Genomic DNA, 17,134 nt, shown 5'->3' on the forward strand with positions numbered 1-17,134 from the left:
AAAATTGGAAGAGGAATCCTCAGCTACCTTGTTCTGCAGTGATGAAGTAAAGATCCAAGCATATTTCCAGTTCAGGTGACACTGAGAACTATGAGTAGCAAACTCACATTCAAACTTTAAATCTTGTAATTCTACATCTCTGGTGTGCAAAAATGTCTGGCTTTCACAGGATTTCCATAGATTCACCAGGTAGTACAATCAGATTAGTCTGACTAATCTTTTGAAGGGAGTTGTCCTACAAAAACTTCAAATCATTATTTTCAGAATAAGCATTTATATTAAAATTGATCAAGTTTCCAATTGCACTCAACGCGTTCCCATCGCTGAGTCTTAAGAACAAATACTGAAACAAAATAGCCTTTTAAAAAAACTCACTAAAACTCTTCTATCAAGTATTTCTGTGAGCTGAAAAACAATTTGGTTAAATAACTTTACTATAGGGCTCAACTCTGCTGCTCAGCTTTTACTTTAATGGCTTCCCCTTCCTAGACCGTCAGCCCAGAGGAACTGAGTTCCATCCAGTTAAAATGGAGGATATTCAGCAATAGCTTACTTAGGAAACTAAGGGGGAAAATCCCACAAGGATCTTTCTAGTTTAGTAGGAAAAAATGAGAAAATCACAATACTCTCCAGAGGAACAACAAAAGACATTCTGATTTTTCAGGGACTGAGGTGGTCTGTCTGTGAAGCATTATGAACCAGCTGTTATTCTACATCTTGAGGTTCTAAAGCAGGATTCACTGATTTCAATGTTTCATGAGTAACATCTATCCTGCAAGCCCCACCAGCATTACAGCACTGTCTCAATATGGAAAGAAAAAATAGTCCTTAGAGACCTAATATTTAAGTTAGCAAGATTTCCTTCCCTGAAAAGCTGACAGAGCAACTAATTACGTTGACATAGAGCTACTTTTAAGAACACTGATAGAGACGAGATTCAAATAAATCAGAATTGGTTGTACACAGACTCCTGCTTTCTGTTTTCTTTAACTCGTTTACTTACTTAATTGTGTTAATTCCTTGAGATATAGCATATCAGTGCTAATGCTCAACTCAAAAAATAAATGCTCAGTTTCAGGTAGAGCATTCTGACATACCTGCAGTATGGAGATCTAGAGTCCTGCAAAATTAGGTGTAATTTACCCTGCTTCCTGTGTCAGGATTTCCAAGGTAATTACATTTGGAAGTAGCTACATAGCAATTGGGATTAGCTAGGGTCCCATTTTGGAATTTGATGTGTGATCATTCTACTGCTAATTAATTTATTTAACTAACTTAGAAATAAATTGTGAAGTAGCTGAAATAAGGAGCATATTATAAATAATGAAACAACACAAATTACTAGATGCTAAAATAAGTACATGATGGACAAGAATGATACATTTGTAAAGAACGGTTTCTCAAGTTTGAAATAATTTATGAATAACTTATACATGTAATTTTCCTTTGCTGTTTTGCTGCAAAGGAAGTTGTGGAGCATAGGCAGAATTCTAAAGATGTAAGTCTATAAATGCTAAGTGATGCTATATATGAGAAACTCGAAGTTTTCTACAGTAAGGACATAAGGCAGAGTACTTTTTACAGATAGTGTAAATTTTACACTGATATGTAACTATGCCACAGATACTTTCACTAAGGGTTGCCTTCAGCCCTGACTGATTTTGATATCCATTCTGACACTTTCTATAGCTCGTCCTCAGACCTCTCAGTACAAAGATTTGCAGAAGTTTTATAGTATTGTCAATAAACTCCATCAAGAATTTCTTCCACAGCTGATTGAAGCAGAAGCCAAAAAACTCAAGACAGCTAGTATAATCAACTTATAAATATAACAACCCTGTTTAAAGCCAAAGGAACTTTACATTATTGCAAAGATCCATCAGTTTTGATTACCTTTCTCATATTCGTGGAGCAGAGTGTAGATCAAATATTGGATGCACTTATGGGCTACAGTCATAATGGTGTCTAGTGTGTGAATAGTAAGCTTATTGCATACTATAAATCTGCAAAATCTTTTAACATGTCATGCAATATCTCTCCCTTTTAAGACTTCCTGTTGCACTAGTGAGACTGAATATCTGCAAAAATGAAGAGAATTTTTCTATACCTTTCTGTTTGAAATACTATGTTGGAATACTACAGTATAATACTATAAGAATATTGACAATTTAAAATATATCTCTGTCCATTTAGGATAAATGTTTTTAAATGCACATCTAGAAAATCTGGAATGGGTTTATCATCAAAACATAAAATGTTCACAATTTATTTTAGAAAGTCATTTAAAAGTCATGTTCACATACAATTGTACATTATTACAAATTATATGAGTCACAATATTTAATGCACTGCCTTATGCAAAAGGTCTGATGATGTTCACAACAGACCTTTCCAGCTAATCTGAAGTGATTCTCTTTAAAATCATGAACATCCTCCTAGATTATCACTCGTTTTCCTAGGACAAACAGTGCAGAAGTGATGAGAGCATCATAAAACTTTTTCCTTACATTTTCACCAATTTGATAATGTATTGTTTGATAATGTAGTGTCATTTTCTTTCACTGACAGAAAATGGAAGCATCCCAAAGTAATGCCAGTGGCTACCTTTGAGGCATTTTGCTTTAATATCTCTATGCCTCAGTTTTCCTATTTTAAAAAAATGTTCACAATATTCATTCACACCAGCAGGGTGTTGTAAAGTTAAATTTATTATTGCTTGTAAGATGCTTTTAGAGCATCCAACTGGAAGAGTGATAGATATGCAAAACAGAACCTCTTGTAGCTATTATTCTCAGACAATTTCTGTTGAATTTATATAAAAGGAATACTGACTATTCTCAGACAATTATTCTCAAACAATTTGTGTTGAATTTACATAAAATGGAATGCTATTTTTTTGAACAATATAAAGAAAACTTGGCCATTAATCATGAGAATATGTTTTTGCAAATAAACAATAATAAATTAAATTGAAAATACATCAGATCACTCAACCTGATAAGATAACCTGTTAGGATGCAGATGCACTGGACATCTACATCCTACAGACGTGTTACATGAACACAGGGCCACATTCATCCTTGTCTCTTCTTGTCAGTAGAACATGTACAAAGCTTTCTAAGTGTGTGTTTGCTTTTGATGTGCAACTTTCAGGTAAGGAGAAATACAAGACATGGCTTACTAGTTTTTGCTTCTAGTACTTGTCTGTGAACCCTGTCAAATTCACACTTTTAAAGAAGCACCTTAACATAGTTTTCAGAGCATGAGAAGAGCGTAACTTGCTCATTCCAGTCATGCCCAAATCAAATAAAAGCAGGCAAGATGTGCTCTGGTATACAGGACTGGAAGTCAAACCAGCACAAGTCTGTGCTTAGCACTGCCACCTCCTTTGCAACTTTAGTCACGAAACTCTGAATTTTCATTCCCACAACCATAAATTTACTGCTGCAGTTCCCATAAGACAGCTTGACCTTCTTCCACACAAAAAAGAATCCATCTCTCTCCTCAGATGTTGTCATTGAAGTTACCGTGAATTAGCCAACACCTGAGTTCTGCTTTTTAATCTCTTTCACTGTCTATCCTTACCACTTCCAGTTCTGCACAGGCCCAGAATGGCTACAATTTAATCAAAATCAAAATTTATCTTGAAGATTTAGTTCCTTGTAGGCCAATGTGTAAGCAGGTCAGACCAGTGTACAATATAAAATATTATCAACATTCAGAGTAACACATGAGTTTCTGTAAAGTCTTACCTGGACCAGACCTACTTGCTACTATAACACATCAACCCAAGGAAGTGGCCAGAATGAATATATACACTTTCAATATTATGAATAAAAGTTAGTGAAACAAAGGAAGACGTGTTACTCAGGACGAGAATAAGGCGTTGTGACATTTTCAAGAAATCCAATTTTAGAAACATCTGAAAAGCCTTATATTTATCCACAAATGTAATAATTAATGTAAAACTAAATAGGAAAACTGAACAGGGATTTTTTTTTACTGATACACCACCATCTCACTACCTGCACCTCTGAAGATCTGCATTGTCTTTGTCCAAACCACAACCCTTTTGGGACTCTTCATATATTTCGTGAGCCAGGAATTCAGTTCTGTAAAGCACCAAATCCACTGAGAAGCAGTAATTATAATGTGATCCAGGATTATCCCTTCCATTCAAGCTCTCACACTAAGCCCTCACCCTGCTGGGTACAAGGTGGCAGAGACATGTGGGTGGGCACACGTGCGCAGGTGACCCTTCCCACTCTTTCCGAAAAGACCTGTGCCTGGTGCAGGCAGCAGGAATGGGCAGGAGTCCACCCATGCCAGAGAGACCCACTCTGCTTGCAGCTCAGAGAATAATCCCCTGCAGAGTTCTTCCCAAATTTAAAGATGTTAAAGGGGAAACAAATAATGAATCAGAAGAAAACTAAGAGAGAAACTATATTCCTTCATCCCCAGTCCTTTTATATATTTACATGGTGGGGACAGGCAATGCAGGCTGTGAAACCTTGTGATCTGACCCCAGGCGGTTTGGCTTGGCACCATGGCACTTCATTTTCCCCAGGACCAAATGCGAAATGCCTAAAACTGGCAAGGCTCGCCAAAACATTTATGTTTTTAGCTTCGCTCGGTTGTCTTCACATTCAGACCTCTTTTATTCTTCTGCCCTATCCCCCGATTAGATTACATTCCTCTTAGTTGTGGGAGCTGGGATTACGCCTGAGCTGGGAACTGGAGGGAATACAGTAAAGCAACCTGAAAGGGAAGGGGGAATATTTCTGACATTCCTCCCAGTGAAAGCAAGCAGCAATTGACCAAACACGCTGTACATCCACACTCGGCACTTACACACTGGGTGAAAGGGTCAGCCCTTGATCTCTGTGTTGCCTTATTGCATTTCCCGCAAGGCATTACCTCTGTTGACAGGTTCCATCCTTCTCATCAATGAGGACTGTCAGCTGGTCCCTCAGGCTATGCTCTTGACTGCTTCAATTGATCCTTTAGTTTGCCTTTACTTCTGGATGCCATTGTTATCACTGTTGCTGGGATTTTTTATGGGCAACTGAGTATTATTGTAAGCCTAAATCATAGCTCCTCAATTTTAAAAATACAAATAATTAAAAAAATAAGGTTGTCCCAAATCCTCTAGCTTTTCTTTTGATTGTGTTTAAGGTCTCTAAACATTACATCCCCCTTTCTTTTCATTCCCCCCATGCTAAGGTGGGAATGCAAGACTTTCAACCTCACTGCCAACTACTGCAAAAAAGAATAAATCAGGTAGCAACTGGTTTCAGACAAAGTCTACAGTGATTCTTACTGGCATTGCAAAGCTTACTTGAATTCACAAGGGGCTTAAAAAGCACTGAGATGGCAGAGATTGTTGTGGCAGAAGCAACTGGAAAATGTCCTGAGATTGAAACACAGACATATTAACATCACCCTTGTGGACGCTAATGACTTGCACTTTGAAATGCCAGCGGCTCATACTGCCAGCTAAAACAAAGGAAAAACCACATTTTTAGTCTCCAAAGACTTTAGATCTTTCCAAACTCTGAGGGCAAATTCAGCCATAATGTATTTTTGCAGTAGAGCAGGGCAGCTCATGCATGCCACTGGGGGAATCATTGCCTGGAGTTGCTGTAGGCAGTGTAGTCAGTATAGCTAAATAAAACAGCAGCTGAAAACCTCTGAGAGGTTAAACTAGTAATGAAGCATTCTATAATGCAATGCAATCAAACCTAAACAGTCTGAAGGCATATCTTGCTGACACTCACAACCTTTGCCTTTCCCACAGAAATGTATTTAAGGAAACAACCACCAAACACAAGAATTTCTACAAAAGTGTTACAATTTAAATTGACGCATAGATAAAAAAAATATTTTAATCTTTTGATTAAGTAACAATGTCCCACTTAGACATTTCTAAATGAGGAGTTCTTTTAAAAGCTTACTAGTAATGGCAGATTGGAAACTTTCTGAAACTGTAAATGGTTAAAGAGCACTACTTGAAGAAATGGAAAGGTACCAGGAAAGGAAGAAAAATGGATGCTGACAATCAAGAGAAGGGTAGGAAAAGGCTTAGAAGGAAATATTAGGAACAAAAAGTAAAAAAAAAAAAATTGGTTTGAGTGGGATAGGAAAAATATACAGGCCAAATTCATCCCCAGTATAAATCTAATGATGAGCCAAGCCCAAGAAACTTAAAATGGACTGGGAAAAAGTATATTTTGTTCTTTTTGATACTTTTCAACATGGAAAAGTAAAGAATTCCAAGTTTTACTTGCTTACATTAGAAATGTGAGCCACATCTACTTTTTTCTTCATAGATTCCATGGATGGCTAAATAATGGGCAGGATAAGATTTTTGTGCTATATGAATTGCATTAAACCTGAATAACTGAGAAAGTAATTTATACTTTGCCCCATTGAAAACATATCTTGTTCTAAAGGATAAAAAATACCAACTAATGTTACAGTGTCTTCTCTTCTGCTACCACAAAAATTTAACAAAACATCTTCTTTTAAAAATTTTATAATAAATCAGAAGCACTAAAGTAAAAGGACTTTCTTTTTCTATTTTCAAATTACATTTAAGGTAATTCTTAGAACCAATCTGAAAAAAAGAATGTTTTGTTAAAGTCAAGGGAGAAAGTATTGTAAAAGAGGTGAAAATACAAAAAGATATAGAAGAAAAACTTTATATGTTCACCCATGTATCTAATATTCATGGCAGAGTTTGGTGTTCGCAAAGACAACATTTGCTCAATGAACTTTTGGGTCTTCACCCCACAATTGTTTAGGCATATCTGTATCCTCACATACACCTTATTAAAGATATGCCTTAGGTACACTTAAGCCAGGGGCTGGAGTTATCAAGTGAGTAGTTAAAAAGATGAAAGTAAATGTGAAATTGTGAAGTTTATAGGCAGAAATTAAAACTAAATCAAAACACAGACAAAAGTGAATAAATTCCTCCCCAAAATGACGAAATAAAAGCAACACATAAGCACAACTGAAAAACAGAAGAAAATAGTTAAATTCTGAAGGCTAATATTGGGGAAAAATGTAAGATATTAACTTCCCATGATCCTCTATGTAAGAGATGCACTCCATTCTTCTTTTGACCTATCCTGCTCTCATAAAAATCTTTTCTAAAGGTTTGAGCTTGGATTTTGTCATGTACAAATAACCTTCACTAAAACTCTGGGAAGATGGAGAGTCTTGACCAGATAGTGAGAGTTAAATGTAAATGAACCTACATGAAAGCGGGTACTTTTAAGCCAGGAATGAGCAAAGTATCAAAGATTCAAACATAACCTGGCCAGAAAAAGTGTGCAGTAGTACCGAATTGCAGCAAGTGAAGCAATTTAAACTAATATAATTGTTATTAAGCTTACCCATAAGTCCTTGCACACCCTAAAACACTATTGATGAAATCCTTACATTGAAGTTCTACACAACTTTGGGATGTGACTGTACAGATTTCTCTGGACGTTCAACTTTTTTGGGGGGAATGCAGAATGTAAATTTAAAGTATCACTGATTAAATCTTTGTGGTGCCTACCTTATTCTGTATCAGGTATGTTTTCACTCTTAGTTTAAGTTCTATATATACTTCAAGAAATTCTTGAAGTTCAAACTTATTGGTAAATTATATCAAGCTTACCTCCAGAATTGCATTCAACACTGAAAGAAGCTAAGTAATACCGTTAATGAAGATCACACCTAGGATATGAACAGCTAAAAATTATCACCAGGATCCTTCTGTTTGCTTCCACTTCTACTCCCTAGCTAAGACACAGGAAAATATGCTACTTGGCCTGACTTCAGTTAGAGCATTATGAACCACTAGAACCTGTCAGCAGTACTAGAATCAATTTAGTAGTATTTTACTAAAATCTTCATTTAAATGAGGACTAATAGCTCACTAGATCACATTTTAAAAACTGAAAAGATACTGACAGGTTACAATAGCATCAATGCTAAAACAACACAGGCACCATCAGTCTCTTAACTTTTCATTCCTTCACAAGCCTACTCCTTGTAATCACCTTGTGTGGGCACACACAGAGGAGGGGCACAAAGATGATCAGAGGACTGGAGCACCTCTCTCAGCAGACAGGCTGAGAGAGTTGGGGTTGTTCACCTGTGGAAGAGAAGACTCCAGGAAGACCCTATAGAAGCATTCCAGTACCTAGAAGTGGCCTATAAGAAAGCTGGAGAGGGACTTTTAAGGGTGGCATGCAGTGACAGGAGAAGAGGTAATGGCTTTAAATGGAAAGAGAGTAGGTTAGATTAGATATTAGGAAGAAATTCTTCACTGTGAGAGGGGTGAGGCACTGGCACGGGTTGCCCAGTGAACATGCGGCTGCCCTATCACTGGAAGTGTTCAAGGACAGGTTGGATGTGGCTTTGAGCAGCCTGGTCTAGTGGAAAGTATCCCTGCCCATGGCAGATGGGTTGGATCTAGATGATTTTTAAGGTCCCTTCCAACACAAACTATTCTATGATTTGTGTGGCTGTGCAGTGTATAGGGCTGGGAAGATGATCTATCTTAAAACTAATCCAGACTGATCGCAGTCTACAACTTCCTCATGAGAAGAAGAGCAGGGACAAGCACTGATTTCTTCTCTGTGGTCACCAGTGACAGAACCCAAGGGAATGTCCTGAAGCTGTGTCAGGGGAGGTTTAGGTTGGATATTAGAAAGAGGTTCTTCACCCAGAGGGTGGTTGGGCATTGGAACAGGCTCCCCAGGGAAGCGGTCACAGCACCAAGCCTGACAGAGTTCAAGAAACATTTGGATGATACTCTCAGGCACATGGTGTGACTCCTGGGGATGAGTAAGCACCAGGAGTTGAACTCAATGATCCTTGTGAGTTCCTTCCAACTCAGCATATTCTGTGATTCTGTGATCCATCTGGTTCATTAAACAACTATATAAACACTTGTGCCAACACAAAAGCATGGCACAAATGAGGACTCAGAAGCAAAATACAGATTGAGGGAAATATTTTTAATATATCCTCCTTGCTACCTATCTCAGAGTGTTTCTCAGCTCCTGGTGACAGATTGATTCCCCTATAGACATCAAACTGTTCACACAACAGCCTCACACTTTGATACACAGTCCATTGCTTTCAACAGAACAACTACTTTCCAATATACAAATATAAGGTTAAGCTTATTTACTTGATAAATCAAAATTCTTTCAAACTTTTATATATAAATTTCCTTGACTCATGTTCTGCCCTTTTCTTTCCTTTGTGAATTTTTCAGGATACACAGTAAAACTGGATGATAATGGTCATTAATTAGAAGCATGTGGAAGGATTTAAACAGAGAAGTGGGGATGGGTACAGCATAGCATTGGTCTAACACACTAAAGAAAGATATAGGACCTGACAGAAGCACACATCAAGCTGATCACAGCACTTGATGGTGTTCTCAGCACCAGCAACATCTCCCTCCCATCACCTAGTGCTGCCCTGACCTACACAAAGGACATTCACAGGCAGGCCCCATGGAGGTAATATTACATCTCCATGGAGCCTTCCTTTCTAATAAAGTCCTCCTGAGCAGTGACCACTCACTCCAACACACCTGAATTTACATGTGCTGAAATAACTTGGTTATTGTTTATTCTGTACCAGCTGACAACTTTATCCAAACAATTGTGTGTAAGTGAACCATTTCCATCACTTTCTGCTCCATGACTTTTCTCACTAATTCCAACAGTGACTTTTCCTTTAGGTTTTAAGTACTAAGCTAAGAACTCTCTCTATATAACCTTACTAGACTATAATTTATTTTGCTACCTATTCCTAGCAAATACAGTTTGTTTTTTAGTAGTTAACCCATTCTGAATTTACTGTTGTTGAAGAGCAATCATTTTTTAATTGGTGTCATTAAGTCAAATGCTTAATAAAAGTGTGCCAATACAGTTGTCACCTGTATCAACAAGACCGGTAGTCCTTCAGAACAATAACATTTTCATTTGACAAGACCTTATTTCTATGAAATCATGCTGGTTAACATTAACTGTATTCTCAGCACTTAATTCTCTGTTGAAGTCCATTATCAGTTGGCCTGTTACTTTCTTGAGGTTCTAAAAAGCTGTCTTATATTACATTGTACAAATCACATCTTATTTGCTACAACAGCAGCAGATCATACTCCAGATTCTCTGGAACTTCTCAGATTTTCATTTAAAATCGACATCTTGGTCCAGACAGATTTAAGAATCTCTTGTGATGACTCATCTCAACTTCCTTACATTAAAATCATAGAATCATAGAACAGTTTGGGTTGGAAGGGACCATAAAGATAACCTAGCTCCAATCCCCCTGCCATAGACAGGGTCACATTCCACTAGACCAGGCTGCTTAGGGCCCAATCCAACCCAGCCTCAAGCACTTTCAGGGATGGGGCATCCACCACATCTGGGCAACCTGTTCCAGTGCCTTACTACTCTCACAGTAAAGAATTTCTTCGTACTATCTATTTCTTCCTTGCTTTTGCTTTGCAATATTGACTACCGAGTACCTGGATAACAATAAGGCATTATATCAGGTATTGGGGCACCAAGAAATTCTGAATAACTGAAGATTATCGATTGCCTAAACTTCAAACAGGATTCAGGCCAACACAGCATGATTTTCACCAAATCTAGCACAGTGCATATTGGAGAGACATCTTGTCTCTTGGACGAAAGTGAAATTTTCCAGGAATCAGATGCAGCCAGAAGCTCCTTTACATAAAGCAGAAGAGAAGGGAGAATCCTTCAATATCAGTTTGTCCTGCAAGTTTCTAAATCTACCCAAACCATTTAAGAACTGGTTATTTCATTTTTTTCCTTGCTAACATTTATTCAGCTCAAATATTACAAATATGTGGGAAGAAATTCTCACTGGGAAAGATGCAATATGCTCTTCCTTCTGAAATTAAGCAGCTCTTACTGGTACTTTCCAAAGAATAGCAGCATCCAAGAAACAAAATGAATGGGGACAAAGTTGTTCTTTAAATTTCATTTTAAGCCAATATTCAAAATCAGACTTAGTGGAGCACGAAATTCTTGTCCGAGTCACTGATTTAGTAAAATAATCAAAAAGTGTTTCATGGCTTCATCAGAACATATATTTTCCAATAATAAGCAGAGGATTTTGCAGAGTGAATCCATGTTTGAAATACTTCTTCCTGCACTGCTAAAAATACCATCTTTTTTGCATGTTTTTGATTAATGCCTTTAAAATGTGAGTTTACAGAAAAACGCAATTACTTTTATGCCACAAACTCCCATACTTAAAGTAATTTTTTAGACAAACTATGGAAAAGTAAAGCTGTTTTTTTCATTGGTGATATATTTAAAATGCTAATAATTTTTTCTTCCTTTGCAGAGATCACTTGTGCTGCACCTTGGATAGCCCAATATATTTAACTGTTATTTAATTTTAATTTATCTAGACAGTATCTGCCCTGAGGGAAATATTTGAACTTTCCAGCCTTCATACATTGCAGCAATGGGAAAATATCAGCAATAGAACCCATGTTGCTGAAACAGGTTACTCTCTCCAGTTACGTGATACCCTTTCCAGTAATCCTAACTGAAGTTTATGAAAACAAATGTTTGATAGAGTTTGCGTTATTTAATGACAAATGTTTATTTTTACTAATATAAAAGCTAAGTAGAGAGGAAAATATAAAGTACTCTCAAACCACAAAGGAATTGAAACTGTTTGTTAAGCAGATTTGGAATTCATCCTTGGACCTGACTTTCATTACTGAAAATTTTATTTCAGTTGAGCTGATACTTTGTCCTCAACTCACTATGTGCATGCACAGGTCTAGCTAGAAAGATGTTTCACCATAATTGTGCATTTCTTGAGGGGAAAAAAAACCCTCAGATTTTTTTATATGATACAACATGAAAAAACCATAAAACCCATTCAAGGGCTTAAAGCAACATGGAAAAGGCCTCCACTGAACACTACTGATGGTAAGTATATCTGTTTGGTTTAAAACTTTTTAAACCCTAGAGTTCAGAAGGAAACAGTTTCAGAAAAAAATTAAAGCCAGGGAAAAAATATAAATTTTCTACACGACTAATTAACACTTGAATTCAAAGTTTTGTTTTGTAACACAATCAGTATTGGCATTTAAAAAAAAAGGTAAAAAATAATTGTTTCTGCCCTGCCTTCACAATTGGAAATACTATTCCTCAGTTAAAGCACAGCCATACAAACATTTGATTTGGCATTTGACTTAATCAGTGGGGCAAATATGTCCAACAGGGATGATGGAAAAATTAGCAAGAGAATAAAAACTCTCAAAACAGATCAGCTGCCAAAAAAATTTAAAACTTTTTCTAGCAGGGACGGATATGTTTTAAGAGATTCTCAGTCTTTGCCCTTCAAAATGCTATTTTACACTTCCCTGGATATTTCTGTCTTCTTAGTCAGTCAGGCTTGTGGACCTACTCTGAGGAAAGAGAAATAAACAGATAAATGAAAGTTCTTAATACAATAAAAGCTATTTTGATTATTGTTCATAAAGATAACAATCCAACTACCATTTTAGACAGCCATATCGTATTTGAATGAAACTAAATTGTTATTCAGGCAAATGAGCTGTACAAATGTATAGCAGTGTGCTGTATCTGTCCCTGGGATGTAAACCAGAGAGGCAGACAAGTGTGAGGTATAAAGATACTGTACGTATACACCAAGAGATTTAATATTTGTTTTAATGTTAGTGGATTAGGTTTTGCAAAGTCTAACTGGCCTTTGGATTAACCTTTCTAGATCCCATATGACTAAAAAAATATTCAGTAACTATAAAGATAAATCAGAATATGTGTAAGAAAACCTCAAATATTTTGAACTAAAGCAGGTACCTACAGTTTAGATGCTCTTTACTTCATCTGTTTTATATCCAGAATGATTAATATTTTTCATTGTTTGGGATAGGAGATTTACAGAGACTCAGCCAGTGTGCCCATTGATATAAAAACAGCATCAGAATTCTTATATGAAGTAAAATCTGTAATCTTATTAATCATGTTTTATTATAATTTCCCAGTCCAGCCAGCAATCTGTATGATTTTCTAATCATTCCACTTTTGCTTTCTACCAAAAGTTAAAGCATGCATAAAAATCTGAAAAAGGTGTATTACATACTGGAGCTACAGGCAGCTGAAATACAGTTTTACCATTCCTGAAACTTGTTTTACTATTTTCTCCAACTATTTTCTCTCCAATACTCATAGTAGCCAAACGCTGGGACATGGTATTCTTTGTAGTACAGCATGCCCGCATCCAAACATGTAAAACAAAGGCAATGACAGGAAACATACGGTGTGTGAAGCTTATATATCTATATATCTATATCTTAATTCTTACTTTGCTATCATTTAAATGCAACAGATTGAAGATACTGAAGGACTACTAATTGGTTACAGACTTATGACTGGTTTGCAGTTTTCAGTAACAGTACAATATGCAAATCTCTGAGCTGTATGATTCACTGCAGCTCGAAGAATATACCTTCTGACAAAAGCAGCTACCTCAACTTCTCATTTTATGCAGCTTATAGAAAAATTTCAGATGTGACCCAGTTATGTCACAACCATTTTCAAACTGTGATCTTCTGAAAAGTAACTATATAAAAAAAGCACCTTCTTACTCATCAGATCTACTCCCTGTAGATAGCCAGGATAAGATCTGCTGACTTGGTTACAAAAATAAAGGCACTACTACTTATTAAAATTTCTACTAACCTTGCAAAACTAACATAGCTGAGGAGCACAGGGAGATAAGTTCTTTTGCATTTTCAGTGGAAATAATTATTTTACAGTGCAATACAGCTCTAAAAGAGCTCGTCAAAGATTTTGAGTTAGATCAAACAAGAGCAAAGGCATAGTTTTGCCTGCAGAAACATTTTAACTATTGGATACATACAATAAGGAAAAAAATGTAGCATCTTATTAGGGATTAAGTCACCACTGGCCATTGGAAAGGAATTGTTTTACATGAAAACTGAGCATTCTTTAAATACAAATCAACAGGACTCTCAAGCAGCAATTTTCCATTCAAATTGCCTATTATCCATCTTTCTCCAGTTCTTGGGTTTGCCTTCTTGCTTGTAATTTCAACAAAACACTTAGATATTATTTTACAGATCCTAAGACCTGGCTCTTTGATTTTTTACTTGCTACTGCTAGTTCCTGTTCCAGTTCCTCAGCTGGATTTTATCACACTCAGGGCACAGCAAACCAATATGCCAAACCCATATGCCATACCATCAAAGCTGTGCAGCCAGGTTTCCATAAAATCTGAGATTGGCTTAAACTTAAACAAACTTACAATATGGACAGCGGAACTTTTTTTGTTAGGGGGAAGAGAGGAAGCAGTTGACACTTGAGAGATAAACAGCCCCCTGTGGTGGGTTGACCTTGGCTGGACACCAGGTGCCCACCCAGCTGCTCTATCACTCCCCTTCCCAGCCGGACAGGGGAGAGAGTAAGGTGGAAAATAACTCATGGGTTGGAATAAGGTAGTTTATTAAAGCAGAAGCCAGACGAAAGCTTGTGCACGCAAAAGCGAAGTGAAGCAGAAGATAGCAGGGTTTGTTCTCTACTTCCCATGAGCAGCGATGGTTGGCCTGCGTTCCCGAGAAGCACGGCTTCGGCATGCGAGACAGTTCCTCAGCAGGCAGCCATTGGAGACAATGAATGCCTGCCTTCCTGCTCCTTGCCTTAGCTTTCATATCTGAGCTGATGTCATATGGTCTGGAATATCCCTTTGGTCAGTTTGGGTCAGCTGGCTTACCTGTGTCCCCTCCCAGGATCTTGCCCTCGATTGAGGAAGGAATGTTACAGTGCTGATGTTGTGTTCAGCAGTAGCCAAAACACCGGTGTGTTATCAACACCCTTCCAGCTACCAATGCAAAGCACAGCACTGTGAGGGCTACGATGGGGAAATGAGCTCAGCTAGACCCAATATACCCCCAAAGGCATCTGAGTAACAAAGTGTAATCTTAAAACTCCAGGAAAAAGAAAAAGTCTAAAAAAAGAGAATCTTCTCAATAACTTCCTGAAAATGAGCTGTGCTTACTTTGATCTTGTTTCTGAATGTGAACAGCAATCCCTTTTTGTCATGGTGTAATCTCAGCCAGCAATTAAGCATCATACAGTTGCCAGCTTCCCTTCCCCTCAGCATGATACGGGAAATAGATTTGGAAGGTAAATGTGAGAAAACTCATGGGTTGAGAAAACTCATGGGAACTCCTGGGGTTCATTGTAATGAAAAAAAATAACAAAGAGAGAGAAATAAAACCCACAAAAGACAAGTGATGCAAATTAAAACAATTGCTCACCACCAACCGAACAGACAGTCCCCGAGCAGCAGTCCTGTAGCCAACCTTCTCCCTAGTTTTATTGCTGAGCATGACACCATATGGTATGTGAAGTCCCTTTGATAAGTTGGGGTCAGCTGTCCTGGCTGTGTCCCCTCACAGCTCCTTGGGTAACCCCAACCTCCTGGCTGGTGTGGCAGTGTGAGAAGCAGAAAAGACCTTGACTGTGTGTCAGTGCTGCTCATCAGTAGTGAATACATCCCTGTATTATCAATACTGTTTCCCGCACAAATCCAAAACAGGAGCCTTACGAGTTACTCAGTTACTTCCACCTCAGATTTCTCTTTCCTTTCTCTCAAATTATTCTGTGTCACGTTTCTCCACTTTCCTTCCGAACAACATATATGTTTGTACCATCTCTCCCCTCACTTATGTAGCTCTTAATATTTTACTTCATTTTCATCCTCTCAAAATAAAACCTACTTAGTTAAAAAAACTTGTTGACTTCAACCTTATTTGCAACTAGAGATTTTTTTATGGAGCACCTGCTTTGCTATATGTAACACTGGCCAAACTACAAGACCTAAAAGATGCTGTAGTAATAGCTGGAGGCAACTTGGGAATCTGGAAAATGTCCCAGACAAGGAAATCACATTATTGCTAGCATTAAGCAACTCAGGCTCTAAAAATCACACTTTGGTTTTAAAAAAAACCCACTCTTTTAACTTATTTTTTCTCTAAATTCAGCAGACATTCTCAGGTCATGCTTTTAAATTTTTTTCTTTTCAAATGAACCTGAAATATGTGTTTTCACAAGATCTGAGGAATATTCAGAGATTCAACGGAAAAATGTGAGAGTTTGCAATAACAGGAGTGCGAGCAGTTTAAGCTGATCCAACTTTCTCCTAGAACAAAATGGAAATGAGATATTAAAAGTGTACAAAAATGTTAGCAAGCATGAATTTAGAATTAGATTTTCTTTGCTGTCATAAGAGTATCTGTATACAGATTTATCCATATCTATATATAAACATACAGAGTACCACAGAGAACCACATTCCTCTTTATCCTTCAATCTTTTACTGCCTTGAGAGTCACCTCTTTCAGGGATGAACTGCATGCCTGAGAATAGGCAAGAGGCCTCATCCAAAACTTTCAGTCGGGTTTAGAGAACAAGCCATAGGGAAAGGTCACTTTTTAGTTCCTTTGTCACATTCCCTCAAGATATATTAAGGATGGATATTCTCCATACTGGCACCTCTTCTGTACCACATTGCCTGAAATCTAAGATTATCCTTACTCAGTCTTCAGAAATAAAAATAATATAGATATTAACAATACATATATGTAAGTACCTTGCCATCTTCTCAATTCCATGGCCTACCTTCCCCCAGAGTCTCAATTAAATGCCCCAAATTATTCTCTCCATGGCAAACCTTCCTGATAGTTCATTTCTCAAGACAAATTGAGCCAATAAATGAATGCTGGGAACTATATTCTCTCACCCCATTGTGTAACATAGATCACACACTACCTTGACGGTGGAAAGATGGATGTCTTACTGCACTGGTGTCATCTGCACAGAGCTGCCTCTAGATGAGGCCATCTTAATCTAGGGAATGGGAAGAACAGGCAAAGCTATCAGGAGGTTAGGGGCAAGAGGTCCTCCCTACACACTACAGCATGCTTTGTGCTCATCTTAAAACATCCTCTAGAGACGAACCCCACCTTTCCAATAGGGACTTGATGGCTCCATTAGTCAGCACAAGTGCCAGCAGAGGA

Source organism: Neopelma chrysocephalum, unplaced genomic scaffold (assembly GCF_003984885.1).
Source record: "Neopelma chrysocephalum unplaced genomic scaffold, ASM398488v2 Primary Assembly neopelma1_61b, whole genome shotgun sequence".
In the NCBI taxonomy this organism is placed as follows: domain Eukaryota; kingdom Metazoa; phylum Chordata; class Aves; order Passeriformes; family Pipridae; genus Neopelma; species Neopelma chrysocephalum.